This window comes from Corylus avellana, chromosome ca2, assembly GCF_901000735.1.
Source record: "Corylus avellana chromosome ca2, CavTom2PMs-1.0".
NCBI lineage: Eukaryota > Viridiplantae > Streptophyta > Magnoliopsida > Fagales > Betulaceae > Corylus > Corylus avellana.
This window is the reverse complement of record NC_081542.1, coordinates 21,126,577-21,141,941: the sequence shown is the minus strand read 5'-3', so window position 1 is coordinate 21,141,941 and position 15,365 is coordinate 21,126,577. Positions and strand designations below refer to the sequence as shown.

Here is a 15,365-nt window from a genome sequence, read left to right as displayed (position 1 = left end):
TTTATATGTTCTCAATGGTAGTTAAATAATTTTTAATTATTTAATCGTTTTGTTTGTTATATGATTTAATGGTTTCAACAATTAATTTTTTTCAACTGTTTTATCTTCTTAATTTTTGCGGCCTCTAAACTAAAATTATGGCTCCCCCACTTGCTGACATATCAATCGTATCATTGACTTGTTGAGCATTGTTTGGTACCATTCGTGACGTTGGGCGTTTGTGCTTTGACTAATTAGACTTACTAATTCTACCAGGACAAAATAACCTACCGCTATTGAAAGGAATGGAAATATCAGGTTTTTCCTTCTAATCATCAGATATTTGTCATATTGAAACTTCGGATATGTGTGCGTGTGTTTCATATATTCGTGTTATGTGATTTGGGATGTTTTAAGGCTTACTTTTTCACGTAATAAAACTACTTGGGACTTGTTGAGCATTATCTGGTGCCATTCGTGATCTCAGGTATTGGTGAGACAAGCGCTGGCACCAAAAAATGTTATATATGTTGTCTAGTTTGCCATATTATAACTTGCAATCCGTGTGTGCATGTATCATCGGTGGCGGAGCCAACCATTTTATATTGAGAGTACTGTTAAAATTTTTTTGGCATCTTTAAAATTTTTTCCACCCTAAAAATTTGATAATTCACACAATATATGCTTCACAAAAAAAAAAAATTTATAAAAGTTTATAAATATGTGCTCAAATTGCTGTGGGTTAAATGGGGGTGCGGGGAAAAAGTTGCTGTGTCTTGGAAAATAGGTAGGTAAAATTGTAAAAAGAATTTTTTCTTTTTTTGTTAATTTTTTATTTTGAAGGTGCCTTGGGTTAAAAATAAATAAATAAAAATAAAAATCGTGGCACCCCCATGGTGTAACGTGGCTCCGCCACCGTGTATCATCTTGTTCATAAATTGTTGTGATATATATGTCGTTTAAGGTGTCAATAGTACTTGATCTAAAGGGCCGGATCCGACCAGATTAAAAAATTAAAAAAATTCTTCTCAAAATTAACTCTAATATTTTTATTTTTTATATCATATCAATTACTTTTTATTACTATTTAAATAAATACAGAATTATTACACAACAAAATTTTTCACTTTTTTATATAAAATATTCTTATTTTTTTTCCCTCATATTAATCAAAATCTGCTGCATTACGATTTTACTCATTTTCTTCGTTCCATTGCCAAACACGGTCAATGTTAACTTTAATATGTTATTGAGTATAGTACCAGTGAGGACTCTGACGGATTTTCAGAAGAGTGTACAAACACTGTCGCTGACGTTGGACAACATTATCAAGTAAGGGAAACCACCTACTGGCTCTACTGATGAGGATTAGACTTGTGCTGTTTGAACATTTATATATAACCAAGCAATTCTATATATCCTGTTTATTTTAGTTTCTATTTTATTAATACATTTACTATTTTTCTTTTCCCTGTTACGTAACAAAAGGAAGAAGGCAAATCAGTGACATAGCAGTTTAAGTTTCCCAAAACCATAGCGTACGTAGGATTAAAATAAAAAAAAAAAAAACTCTTCTTATGCAGACATGTTAAAAAAAAATAAAAAAATAAAAAAGGAGGAGGTAAATAACAGTAGATGATTGCTTCTTTTAAATAAATTTTTAAAGAAACTAAGGTACAAATCCAACATCTTAAAATTTTTTAAATATGTTAACAAACTTTCACAAGGACTTATTTTCTCAATTTACACTTAAGTAATCAAATTGTCTTTCTAAATTTTTATATTTGATTTTTCTTTTAATTTAAGTTATATTAATTGGTTGATGAGTATATATAGATTCTGTATATATTTTTAATTTTGTAGACTATATAATTGTAGTTCAAGTGTTGAATATCATAATCTTGTCATCTCTTCTTCATTGTGTCCATATCATCATCACCATCATCTATCTTAAATTGTCTGATTAATCCAAGTACACCAATTATAATATATCATGAATTTGAGTTAATTAATTGAAAGTGCTTTGATTTATGATAAATATCATTGCTAATCAAATTCCTCTTCGAAACCGTGCGTGAAACCAAAACAAAAAAAATATGTGGATATGAAAGATTTAAACGTCCCCGGCCAACAGATTTTTTGGAAGTAAAATTATTGCATGTTGAAATTTGTTACTGCATGCAGGTCAAGCAGGACCGGCCACGACTCGTCACGCGCAAGCTCGTCACGCGCGAGCTCGAGCCGCACGGTAATAAATAGCTGCAGATGGTTGCTTTTTTTTTTTTTATATGGATGATGCCAAAAAAAACTTTTTTTAAAAAAAATAATTCTCTCCACAGCATAATTTTTTTTTTCTTTTACATTTTTCTTTGTACACAAATTTTAATAATGAGAACAGAAACTAGGAAGAAAAATAGAAATACTAGATATTATAATAAGTTTTTTTTTTAAAAAAAAAATTGAGGCATGCACACATCGAATTATCATTCTTTCATATGTATTTATTTGCTCAATTTAAACTTAAGTAATTGAATTATCTTTCTAAATTTTAATATTTGTTTTATGTTAAAGTGTTGATGAGTATGTATACAATATTAATATATTTTAATTTGTAAACTATATAATTGAAGTTAATTTTTTGATGATTATATAAAAAATACATATATATAATTTTATTTTTTCTAAAAAAACTTGATAAATTAACATAAAAAAATAAAAGTTATATTTATATGTCTTCAATGATAATTAAATAATTTTAATTATTCATTTATTTTGTTTCTTATATTATCTAATAATTTCAACAATCAATTTTGTTTCAATTCTTTCTTCTTTTTAATTTATTCCCTTCTAATTACTAAAATAAAAAAAAAAAAAAAACAAGGTATTTGTAACTACCCATTAGTGACGTTTTTGGGCCAAAAAAACGTCATTAATGGTGTAGTAACTTTCCCAAGGTGAGGTTTTGAAAAGGGCTGCAATCCGGTAAACTAGAAAAAGGAATTAGTGATGTGCAACATTTCACACGTCACCAATTGGTGACGTGTGAAGTTAGGCCCATCAACCCCAAAAGTGACGCGGAAAACTTGGTACGTCACCAATTGGTGACATGGAAACTTCGAACACACTGGAAGACCCCCTCTCAAACCCCCAAATATGTTTTTTCTTTTTATTTATGGGAAAGGGGAAAAAGAAATTATATATACCTTAATAGTTGAGTTGAGTTTAGCATGTTAACAATCAACACATATTACATATATATAAAAAATAACACCTAAACTCACTGTGTTGCAATTTGGCGATTTCAAATTTGTGATTTGCAAATTCAATCAGCCAAATTTCTATTCTTCAAGCAATTAAACAATTCAAATAAAGTGTTTAATTATTTTTTCCGGCATATATGTAATCAGTTTTTTAAACTAATTATTTATTATTAAATAAAAAAATGTCTATGTACACTTTTATATTTAAATTGGTCACTAATTAAATAAGGTATTTTATAATTTTTTTTTCCCTCCCCCTCTATATTTTGCAAATATTTTGTGATTTTTTTACCCAAATTCTGAAGTCGCACCACCTGATATACATGTTACATCTATCAATTATCAAATACATTACAAATTGTCCCCAAGTGGTAGCTCAAGTTGCTATGAATCATGCCTAATGAACAGAGTTCAGTAATTCGAATCCCCCCTCCCCCTTCTCTTGTTTGGAGATGTAAAAATAAATAAATAAATAAAAAATTACAAATTAAAATATAGGGGAAAGTCCACATACCCTCCCTAAACTACCACCCAATTGACAATGTCTCTCCCAAACTTTCAATTGTGACAATGTCCCCCCACAAACTACCAAAAATTGTCAATGTTTGCCCCAATTACGAAACTACCCTTAGTAAAATAAATAAATAAAAAATACTAAAATTTCTAGAAAAAACCTATAAAAATAAAATAAAAATCCAAAGGGTGTTAAATTTAAATATATATTTTTTTTAAAAAAATCTTTTTATAAGAAAAAAATTAAAAAATTTCAATTTTTTTTTGTTATCAATTTTTTTTTTTTTTTTTTGGTTTTATTACTTTTTTAAATACAAATTTTCGTTTTCTAAAACAAAATTTAACAATTATTTTTTTAAATAAAATTTTTCGTGTTAAAAAAAATATATTCGTTTTTAAAAAAAGAATTAATATTTTTTTTTTGAATATATAAGGGTATTTTTGTCTTATTGAGAAATATATAAGGACATTTTTATCTTTTTACTAGCCTTAGGGGGAGACATTGACAATGTTTTGGTAGTTTGGGGAAACTTTGTCATAATTGAAAGTTTGAAAGACATTGTCAATTGGGTGGTAGTTTGACGAGGTATGTCAACTTTACTTAAAATATAGCCATAGTATATCAACTGCAACTTCAAATAAATCTACTAAATCAAATGATATACCAAAAAAAAAAAAAAATGGAAATTCCATAGTCACTTCTTATTTAACCATCTAATGTCCTTATTATGGCTGCCCCACTTGCTGACATTTCAATGATCTCATTGACTTGCATATTAAGCATTGTTTGGTTCCATTCGACGTTGGGCGTTTGTGCTAGACTAATTAGACTTCCTGATTATGCGAGGGCAAAAAGTCTGGTATAGCAGTGCCAAAGAATGATCATATCGGCCGCACATCAGGTATTTCCTTCGAATCATCAGCTATATATAATTGTCATATTGAAACTTGGGATATGTGTGCGTGTGTTTGCATATATAATTTTGGTGTTAGGTGATTGGGCTTGCTTTTACACGTATTAAAACTACTTGGGAGTTGTTGATCGAGCATTAATATCTAGTGCCATTCGTGATCTCAGGTATTGGTGAGACAATCGCTGGCACCAAAGAATGTTATAACTTGCAATCCTTGTGTGCATGTGCGTGTTTGCATGTATCATCAGAATGGATCATAAATTGTTATGATATATATATATGTCGTTTAAGGTGTCAATCTAAAGAAATGACGCTAACATTAATTTGTTATTGAATATACCAGAGGCTGGGTCTTCCACGGTGATGGCGGGTTCGGAAAAACTGTGTGAACAGTTAAACGATATTGTCAAAAAATTGCAATCGATCATGAAAGAATTGCGTCGTTAATCAGATTGATGATCGTATTATACTTGTGCTGTATTTGGTGTTTGGTGCACTGCTGTATAACCAAACAAATCTATCCTGTTTATTTTAGTTTCTATGTTATGCTTGTGCTGTATTTTATGTTTGGTGCACTGTTTTATAACCAAACAAGTCTATCCTGTTTATTTTACTTTCTATGTTATGGTTGTGCTGTATTTTCCGTTTGGTGCACTGTTTTATAACCAAACAAATCTATCCTGTTTATTTTAGTTTGTATGTTATGTATTTGGTTGGATTTTAATGTCTTATCTTTATTAATATATGTCATGTTTTCTTTTAAGTACCTGTTGGGCGCCGCACATTCTCTCTAGTCTCTTGCAGTACTATCCTTCCATCAATTCCTTATACCAGCATGCTTTTGCTGCAATTGTCTTGAATGTTTTATTATGGAGAAATTTTACTTAATACTCCTAAATTTTTATCGGATTTACAATATACTCCATCAAGTAAAAAAAAAAAACTCTCAATTTAATGTATGAGCAAACATCACTTTTGCAATCATAACTTTAAATATTAAAAAGTTTAAATTTAGAGTATTCATCTTTTAATTTTTTCAATTTCATCCTTATGTTAGAATTTTTCATTAAATCTGGTCAAAATTTCCTAAATACCTATTTAAATTTTTTTTTTTTTTCCAAATATTTAGGCGTGAGTATTTTTGCAAATTCTGTTAAATCCTAACCAATGCCTAAATCTTTGTAACTTTTTTTTTTCCTAAAAAAAAAAGAGAGGTATTTTGAATGTTTTGACATCCCTTCTTTAGGATTTAATAGAAAATCCTAAAGGAGAGTTGAAATTCAAAAAAAAAATAATTCAAAATTGAAAGATGAATACACTAAATTGACACTTTTAAAAGTTTAAGGGTTTGATTGTAAAAGTGATGAAAGATCAAAGATGATAAGTAAAGTTTTGCCTTTAATGTATCAATGAGTTGAATACACTAAATTAAGAGAGAGATCATCAACTCGCTAGCATAACAAATAAATAAAATAACCTTTATACTCCAGTAAAATTTATAAATTTAGAAAATGACCTTAATTAAATAATCCTTTTTTTAATAAAAGAAAATGGGTATGTTGGTAATTTCTAAGGTCTCCATTAGGATTTAATAGAAAATCATAACTGAATGGTGATGTTAGAAAACTTTTAGAGTTGGAAACACTAAATTAAGAGTTTTTGTACTTTAAAGGGGTAATTTCATTGAAAAGTGATGAAAAAAATAAAGTTTATCTTTTTATTATTTATGTGATTAAATGCATATGTGGGAATTTTCTTATATCTATTTTGTTGGTAAAATATATTATAGGTTCATTTGATAAAAATTTTAGGGGGTGGTTTTTTTAACGTGATATAAATTAAGGTGAAAGTAGTTAATTTTTAGTATTTTGTTTTTGGAGTAATTGTTTTAATGCTTAAATTTGTTTTGTTTTGTTTTTTGTTTTTTTTTTTTTTTCTTTTCTTTTGCTTTGTATAAGAGTGGAATTATAATTAGAAATTCAACATTTCCAGCTTCAAAAATTAAAGCCATATTATTCTAAGCAAATTTTGATAAGATCGGGCCATTTGGATTTTCATCCCCTCTCAAAAGTCTTTCAACTAACTGATGGGCTGATGCCTTCATGAAAGCTTTGTTATAGATCCCTTTGAAACCTATGGTGTTGAGAAAATAATCTATTCAAAAATCAGAAATGGTTCGATAATAAAGAAATATTACATCTATAAATTCAATTAGTTTACCAATATTCTTAATTCGCTTTAAAAAATTTACAATCTCACTCTTCTCGTTAAATTAGACCGTCAAAAGTTAAAATTACAAAATTATTCTTGAATTATAATATACGTATTTTTTAAGGCGGATGAGGTTGATGTCTAGCTCTTTCGCAGAAATCTTCCTTTAAAGAGAGCATCTTTGGTGGGAAGGTTGCACCAATCAAAAAGTGACACCTAAGCCAATCTTACCAAGCTTAAGCTAAAAAAAAAAAAACACGCATACACCAGATTATATCACATATGAGAAAATAAAAACTTAAAAAAATTAATTAAAAAAAGAAAATAGAAGGCAGCCACCCCAAATGGGAAGTGTGGGTGGCCGGACAGCCACCCTTGGGCCGGGGTGGCTTGCGTGGCCACCCCTGGGCCGCCGGGGGTAGCTGCGCGAGCCACCCCTAGGCCTATGGAGAGGCCGGTGAGCCACCCAAACCAGATCTGGGTGGTCGTGCGGCCACCCCAAATCTGGGACCCTGGCGGTTGGGGTGGTCGTGCAAATCCGATTGGGGTGGCTCACTAGCCACCCCATAGGCCATGGGGTGGTAGTGCCGCCACCCTAGACGGCCTATGGGGTGGCCGGCGAGCCACCCCAGGCCATGGGAGTGGCTGGGTGGCCAACCCCATGGGCTAGGGTGGCGGCCAACCACCCAAAGGTGGCTGAGCAAAGCATTTTTTATTCTTAAAAAATTAATTAAACCTGATATAATCAGGTGATTTGGTTTTATTTTGTTAAATGTTAATATGTTCTATGTTGAGGTGGCAACCCTTCATTGGTGGGCACAAAAACCACATTTTATGTAACATCCCTATTTAAGTACGTTACTCTCTCCTCTAAAACCTATTTTAAGAATTACACTTCATGTTGCATTGTTGTGGCAGAATGAGACAAATTAAGGTTTGATTATACAAATTTCACTGGACCACGTGATGAATATATATATTTAAAATGTCTCATCTCTCATTTTTTTTTTTTTTTATTAATTAGTTTTATCAACTTTTAGTGACTAATTTGACCTTTCCTTGTGGATGAATTGTGAATGCCAAACATTACACCTGGTAGAATTTTGAAAATATTTTGGCTTTATTCCAATTTTGAATAATATCATGTACAGATCGCGCAATATTAATTATGAGACTGTTGGCACATTTGATGGCGTTGAGGTTTTGCCAGCTGTGAAAGGAATCATTTTTTGGTCTGCATGACGGTAAAGGTTTTTTAAGTGCAAATTGAGAACAAGCCACCTCGTTTGACTAATTTCCTTGTGAAGCCCAAATAGTTGGAAGTTGGCGTGAAAACATGAAAGCATACATAAGATCATGCAAAACAAAAACTTGAAAAGGGTAAGAACACTACCTCTAAAATCGGGTAGTGCTAGCTAGCTTGGCGTAGGGGCTTATTTGAATCCTATTACTCCTTCTCAGTCCGCATGTGTAGAACTAGGGTTTAGAGACCTTTAAACATTTTTCACAATTTTGATTACGAGACCAAGAGTATGAGATCTAATGCCTATCCAAGTTCCCTTTAAATAGGTTTATGTCTCCAATTGAAAGTAAGACACAGTTTCCTTGTCAAAGTAGAACTTAGAAAACGTTCATTACGTAATGCTCATCATCGGTATACACAATCAAGGGGCCTTGTGTCATTAGGTCAAGTCCAATTAAGGGATAACAGTTAGCTTTTTTTTTTTTTTTACATGTCCGCGCAAGAAGGGGAAAGGTGATTCGAACTAGTGATCTCCCGCTTCATGAGACGTGGTCCCTAACTGATTGAAGTACCCCTTAGAGATATGATATATAATAGTTAACTTGAAAAAGGACCTCAAGGGAAAATAAAACTAGTTCCAATAGACTTATGAGACTTGTCATCTTATGACTTGTTCTAGGTTACTATTAATTACAATTTATTCTACTAAAAAAATGTAACTGCACTCTAGTATTTATTTTTATTATTCAAAACTCTTAGCATCATCTTATAATTACAATTATTCCCTCTATAAAACATATATAGTCGAATAAATAAATTGTCAATTTTAGTCATTATCTCTTAATCCTTGAGTACTTGATTTATTCCATTGATTATTATTGTACTCTAGAAATCATATTTCATTTACTACATTTAATTTTAGTAATGCTCAAGTCCAATAATCAGATTAATCAATTCGCATTAAATTTATCTCAATGGGACATTTCATGTCATTTTGATTAAATTAAAGGATTTTGGATTCCATCTGGATTAGCAGTCACTACAAAAAAAAAGGTCATTAGCGGCGACCCAAAGTGGCCGCTAATGAGGTAAAAGTGGCCGCTATTTACAAATAGCGGCGACAAGTGGCCGCTATTTAGTTGCCGCAAGTAATTGGCTACTGATGCTAAATAGCGGCGACTTTTAGGGTCGTCGCTAATGACCCCTCATTAGCGGCTACTTTTTGTCGCCGCTAATGACTTTTTTTGTCTCCGCAAAAATAGTTTAAAATAAGTAATGGGTCGCCGCTAATGAGGGGTCATTAGCGGCGATATGGTGTCGCCGCTAATGATATGTCATTAGCGGCGACCATGAAGTCGCCACTAATGGGATATCATTAGCGGCAACATTAAGTCGGCGCTAATGAGATAAGATTTAAAAAAAAAAAATTAAAAAGATCAATAGCGGAGACAATACGTCGCCGCTATTGATAAGAGAAAATTAAAAAAATCAATAGCGGCAACCTAGAGTCGCTGCTAATGATATAAGAATTGAAAAAAAAAAATTAAAAATAAAAGAATTTTGAAAAAATTCAAAAATAAAACATAAAAAATATTTGCTAATGATATGAGCAAATTTAAAAATAAAAAAGGAGCTTTTATTATATATATAAATTATCGGAAATCAAAATAATGTTCATGGAACACACTGATCCCCTAAATAGGGGTAAATATTAGCACACAAACAATGGTGCTGACAACCAAATAAATTACAATAAAATAACTAGAACCAAAAAGAAGCGTAATTAATAACGCTATCAGAGTATAAAAACTCCTTAATGAACAAAACACAATAGCATACCTAAATCTCAATTTGATTGCTCTATAAAGTAAATAATGCTGAAGGTCAAATAAAATGCTATACAATAACAAAATATGCAATTAAGGCATGTTGCTATCAAGAAGAAATTAAGATACTTGTTTCAAGAGCAAAATACATCCATGATACTCATGAATTATATTATACTACTCATTTAAGGCAGAGGGTTAGTAATTTTTCTCATGATTCCGAACAAATGGATAAAGACCAACTAAGTCAGCCACTAGCAACCAAATTTCCAACAACTCAACCCCAGAAAGCAATAAAAAAAGAAGAAGATAGATTAAAAAAGAACATTATATTTAGGAGCAAAAGAATTGTCCAACATATACAACAAAGATATATGGTTTCTTACTGAAGCTAGGAAAACTTTGGCTGCAGCCATAAAGTCCTCCGTTTTTCCTCATGTACAAGATCCGATATATACTCTGTCAATTTTCACATCTTTGCATTCTCTTGCTAAAGCCCGATTAACAAGAGAATGAGGCTGCAAAGATATATAGACATCATCAATCATACTAAAAGGAAAATCTTTCTGTCGAGAACTAAAACAGAGACAAGCATTTTCAGTAGATAAAGTATGTGATCCAAATGACGTCTAAGGAATTTGTAGTGCTTCAGAAAGTGCTACCAAAACTCCCGTAGATGGTAGGTGAATAAAGCAAAAAAAGAAAATGAAGGTTCGTGTTTCATTTCTTATTGACAAACTGTAAGACATCCATAAAAGAATAGAAAGCTATAATGTTAAGTAAATTTTACTGAATTTGTACACTAAAAATGATTTCATGACAAGACCCTATATTGGCCACTCTCTTATGCAATTTCCATATAAATTGAGCATATCTCCAATTCCATGTAGGTTTAAAACTAAATACTCAAATACATAATAGCAGCAACATTAGAACTAGGATTAGACATAGGACTATTAGATAAGAAACTAATCCATAACAATTATGTATTCATTTACTACCTTGCTTGTTCATCGCCATAACTGGTTCATAGGCCAAAGAGGTCTTATCCTGTGCAAAACAAGAGATAAGATTATAAGCAAATGTTAGACATTATAAAAGTAGAATACATGAAGGAAAAACACTTTCTGTTTTGAAAAAAGCACATGATTTGAAGCAATAAGTGTTTTCACCCCATTAAGACAGATGGTTACCCAGGCTTCCAGTCCATTACCCTCAAATTTTAATTTATCAAAGCTACGCAGAAAATTTTATATATCTATGTGGGGGATATATGACTCAACACAGAGTGGAATGGTCCAAGTGTGTTGGTGTAAATGTACAGATATACATGCTTAGCTAATACAGAAATCTGTATTAGGGATATACATGCACTGTTTGATATTTAATATTGATTTGGTGCATGTTAGACCAGCCATAGTTTGGGATCAAGCTAGGACAAATATATCTAATAAAATCTAATGAAAGATTGGTAAAAGTAAAACAACCATAAAATGCATTAGTTTTTATTACCCCTTTTTTCAATACAAAAGAGTGATTTTTAACCAAAGATACCATAGAAAAATACATAAAGGGCCTTCTTATTCATATACTCAGAAGAAGTAGTACGTGCAGGGTATCTATTTGACTCTTGGGATAACCTATTAACCTGGGCACGTTCTTCATGACAACCAAGAACTCCTCCTTCTCCGTTAGATCAACATCATCCACTGCCTTCCACTCAAAATGCCAGATCAGATTGGCAACAAAGTACTCCAGAATAACAAATAATAGGAAAACTTCTGGGAATTTCACTTTCAGAAAATACCGACAATTTTGATACTTAAACAGGGAGGGATTTCTTTTTTTTCTTAAAAGATTCATTACAGAAATCAAAAAAGATGCTTGATGCTTCAATCAAAAAGTATTCTGAAATAAACTAGGTTTTGTACAATAATCCATCAAATCGTTGACGTGGAAGTATATAACAAATTAACTTCAAAATGCACCAGACTGGAACCTATACATCGTCTGTTTAGTTGCCAAGAAAATGTGGGAAAGAAGAGAAATCATAAAATAAAAACTTCATCAGAACAACCACCATCTTAACAGTCAAATTTTGCTCCATCTTTCAGCAACCAAATTGAGTTCTGATAAATGTAATTTCTTGAGAATTTCATTAATCTATATATGTGAAGACAAAGCTATTTGAATTTTCTAAGCTGAGCAAAGAAAATAATTAAAATCCTAGAAGAAAAAAAAAAAAAAAAGTTTTATTGCCTTCTAGTTCCTCTCATTTTTCAGCATCCGAACAACAGTGAAATCCAAAGACGAAATACTCAGAACTAAACAGCCATTGGATTAAAAACTTAATATATATATCAACATATATACACATTATACAATATCACTAAAAATCACAATTTCGTATTCTCAGCAATCAAACAGATCGTAGAACCCAAAAATTCACACTATTACCAAACAGTCATTAGAGTTCGAAATTTCTTAGCAACAAAAAAGCCACTGGATCCAGCCATTTCGTTTTCCCTCCGATTTCTTAGAAACCAAACAAACACAAGACGCAAACTTTTTCACACTCTTACCTCTCTATCTTTACGAACTCCACTCACAAAGCAAGAACACTCGAAAACCAGAGCTCCAAATGCAGCGTTTTCAGGCTTGAAAGCCATTGGATCCATCATAGGAGGGAGGGAGAGCAGCGGGAACGAAAGTTGGGAGAGCAGCGGGGGAGAGATCGAGAGTGAGAGTGATGAGGGAGGTGAGTGAGAGGGGTGTTAGGAATTTTGGTGTTTTGAAGGTTTGGGGGAAAAAAGATGAGGTTTATGAAACTTTAGGTCCGAAAATTTCAGAAATCCCGCCACTGGATGGCGCTTGAGTTTTCGCACTCAATGGCGGCGACCTTAGTCGCCGCTAATGTGCCTCAAATAGCGGCGACCCTAGAGTCGCCCCTATTGAGTGTAATTTTTTTTTTACAATTTTTTAATTTTTATTTATTTTTGTTTTTCTTTATTTTCTCTTGTAATATTTTTTTTATTATAATAATATTAACTAATAATTTCCATTTAATAAATTTTTATAATAAAGATCATTAAGTTGATATTTATCTTATAATTAATTATAAGATCAATACGAAATCCAAAAATAATATAAGATCAATATAACTAATGCACTAAGATAATATAAAAAGCTTATAGTTCAATTGAATGTTCGATTGAACCTTCAATTGTATCCAGTTTGATCGATCAATTTAAATAAGAATAAGAAATAGAAAACTTCAATAATATTATAAAAAATAATAATTTTTCTAAGCGTTTTAATTTAATAGGAAAATTTGTTTTATTTAAAAGAAAAAAATAAATATTTATTTTTTATATAAAATAAGAATAGAAAATAGAAAAATAGAAAAAATTCACCAATAATTAATATAAAAGAAATAATGACATATTATCGAAGGTGAATTCATGGGAAATAAATTTTTTCTATTATATATGTAGGGTCAATAGCATCGCCCCAATATTTTTTTTAATTTTTTTTTCAAGGGTCAATAGTGGCGACCTTAAAGTCGCCACTATTGACTACCCATTAGCGGCGACTCTTGAGAGTCGCCGCTGTTGATCCTCATTAGCGGCGACTTTATGGTCGCTGCTGATTGAATCTTATTAGCGACAACATTAGTCGCTGCTATTGATGTTAAATAGCGGCGACTCCTTTGAGTCGCCGCTAATAATGGTCAATAGCGGCGACTCTTAGTCGCCGCTATTGTTATCGCTACTAAATAATATTTGTTTTTTGTTTTTATAGGCCACTATTAGCGGCAACTCGAAAGTCGCCGCTAATGAGGGGTCATTAGCGGTGACTTAATGACCCCTCAATAGCGGTGACTTAATGACCCCTCAATAGCAGCGACTTTGGGGTCGCCGCTATTTGTTTGGTCGCTAAAGACTATATTGCTTGTAGTGAGTGTTCCCACAATGCCACATGTGATCACCCAACACACCAAGATTTTGAATATGAAAGATCTCACTTTTAAATGTGTCAAAGTGACATTTATTTCACGAGTTTACTTTACTTTTGGGATTGAGAATCATTGCTACAAGCAATCGTGAGTTCAAGTTATTCATATTGACAGTTGTTATATAAAATTACAACTCACGTGGTATGTTTAGTACAGTGAAATCACACCAACATATCAATCAAAACTCTCAACTTCCATGGTCAAGATAGATCATCATATCTGATATGTTATAGTATGCCTAACAAGCAATGACCGAACATCACAAAAACGAATGTGCTAACCCACATCGGATTTTGCGCAACTCAATTTGTTCCTGTAACATCCCGCTTAAACACGTGGCATTATTTTTTCTTGTTATAAGTCCTCGTTGATCTAATGGTTAATTTTACTATCACATCATCATAGTTGTATGACAGTAGTATGAGAGTCTACTAAATATTATTTCTCATTGTAAAAGAGAAGTGTTATTTAATAGACTCTCATACTACTACCATACAACTATGGTGATATGGCAATAAAAATTAACTATTATTTTTTCTTGTTATAAGCCCTCGTTGATATATTAGTTAATTTTTACTGCCACATAGTATGAGAGTCTACTAAATATCATTTCTCATTGTAAAATAGAAGTGCTATTTAGTAGACTCTCGTACTACTACTATACAACTATGGTGATACGGCAACAAAAATCAGCCATTGAATATAATAATATCTAGGCATCATAATGACACATTTGTAATATAAAAATGATGATTGAATATAAAATAATTCCCTAAGATGTTTGATCACACTTTCCCTGAGATATTCAATCACACTTTCCCGAGCAATTTAGACATCATAATGAGATAAATTAAATTGAAGCTCTAAGCCTATATATATTCTATGTATCTCTTTTTTTATTTTTTATTTTTTTCACTCTATACTTATAACACATGAGAGAGAGAGAGATTTTGTGGATGAAAATTTACTGCATTGCACAAGCCTATTTATAGGCAGAATTTTAGGACACTACCGGCATTTTATAAAAGACAGGCGATGGAAAATTTGCTTGAATTTTCATCTATTACTAGTTAGGCGTGAACAGTAAAAAAATCCTCCAGAATCGTTTTGCTGCAGTGTAGTGGGTGTGTGTTTACAACTTTCTAGAATACTTATTCAACTGCATTTTTGTTGGCATAAAATCAGCTTGTAGATCTTTTTGGAGTGTTTTAGAATTTTGGGATTTCACTGGAGCCCTACTATCTGGATGTGCTGTAAAACCTTACTCTTACAACATCTAATAAGGGAGTGACTAATCATTTAAAAACACCAAATACAATAAACATGAAAGCACCTGATCTTATTTTAAAAAAAAAACGACAGAAAGTCATTTCGGATTTGCCCTTTCACTCAACGTCAACCCCA

General features: G+C 31.8%; 1 long non-coding RNA gene across 1 annotated transcript; it reads right to left on the bottom strand.

Annotated features, from left to right (window-relative positions):
* Nucleotides 1–10,260: 10,260 nt before the first annotated feature.
* On the bottom strand, nt 10,261–12,744 carry LOC132172599 (uncharacterized). The gene is made up of 3 exons (XR_009439168.1): nt 12,529–12,744; nt 10,948–10,996; nt 10,261–10,464 (listed from the first exon to the last, which is right to left on the bottom strand). It is a non-coding gene; the product is annotated as an uncharacterized LOC132172599 (long non-coding RNA).
* Nucleotides 12,745–15,365: the final 2,621 nt, after the last annotated feature.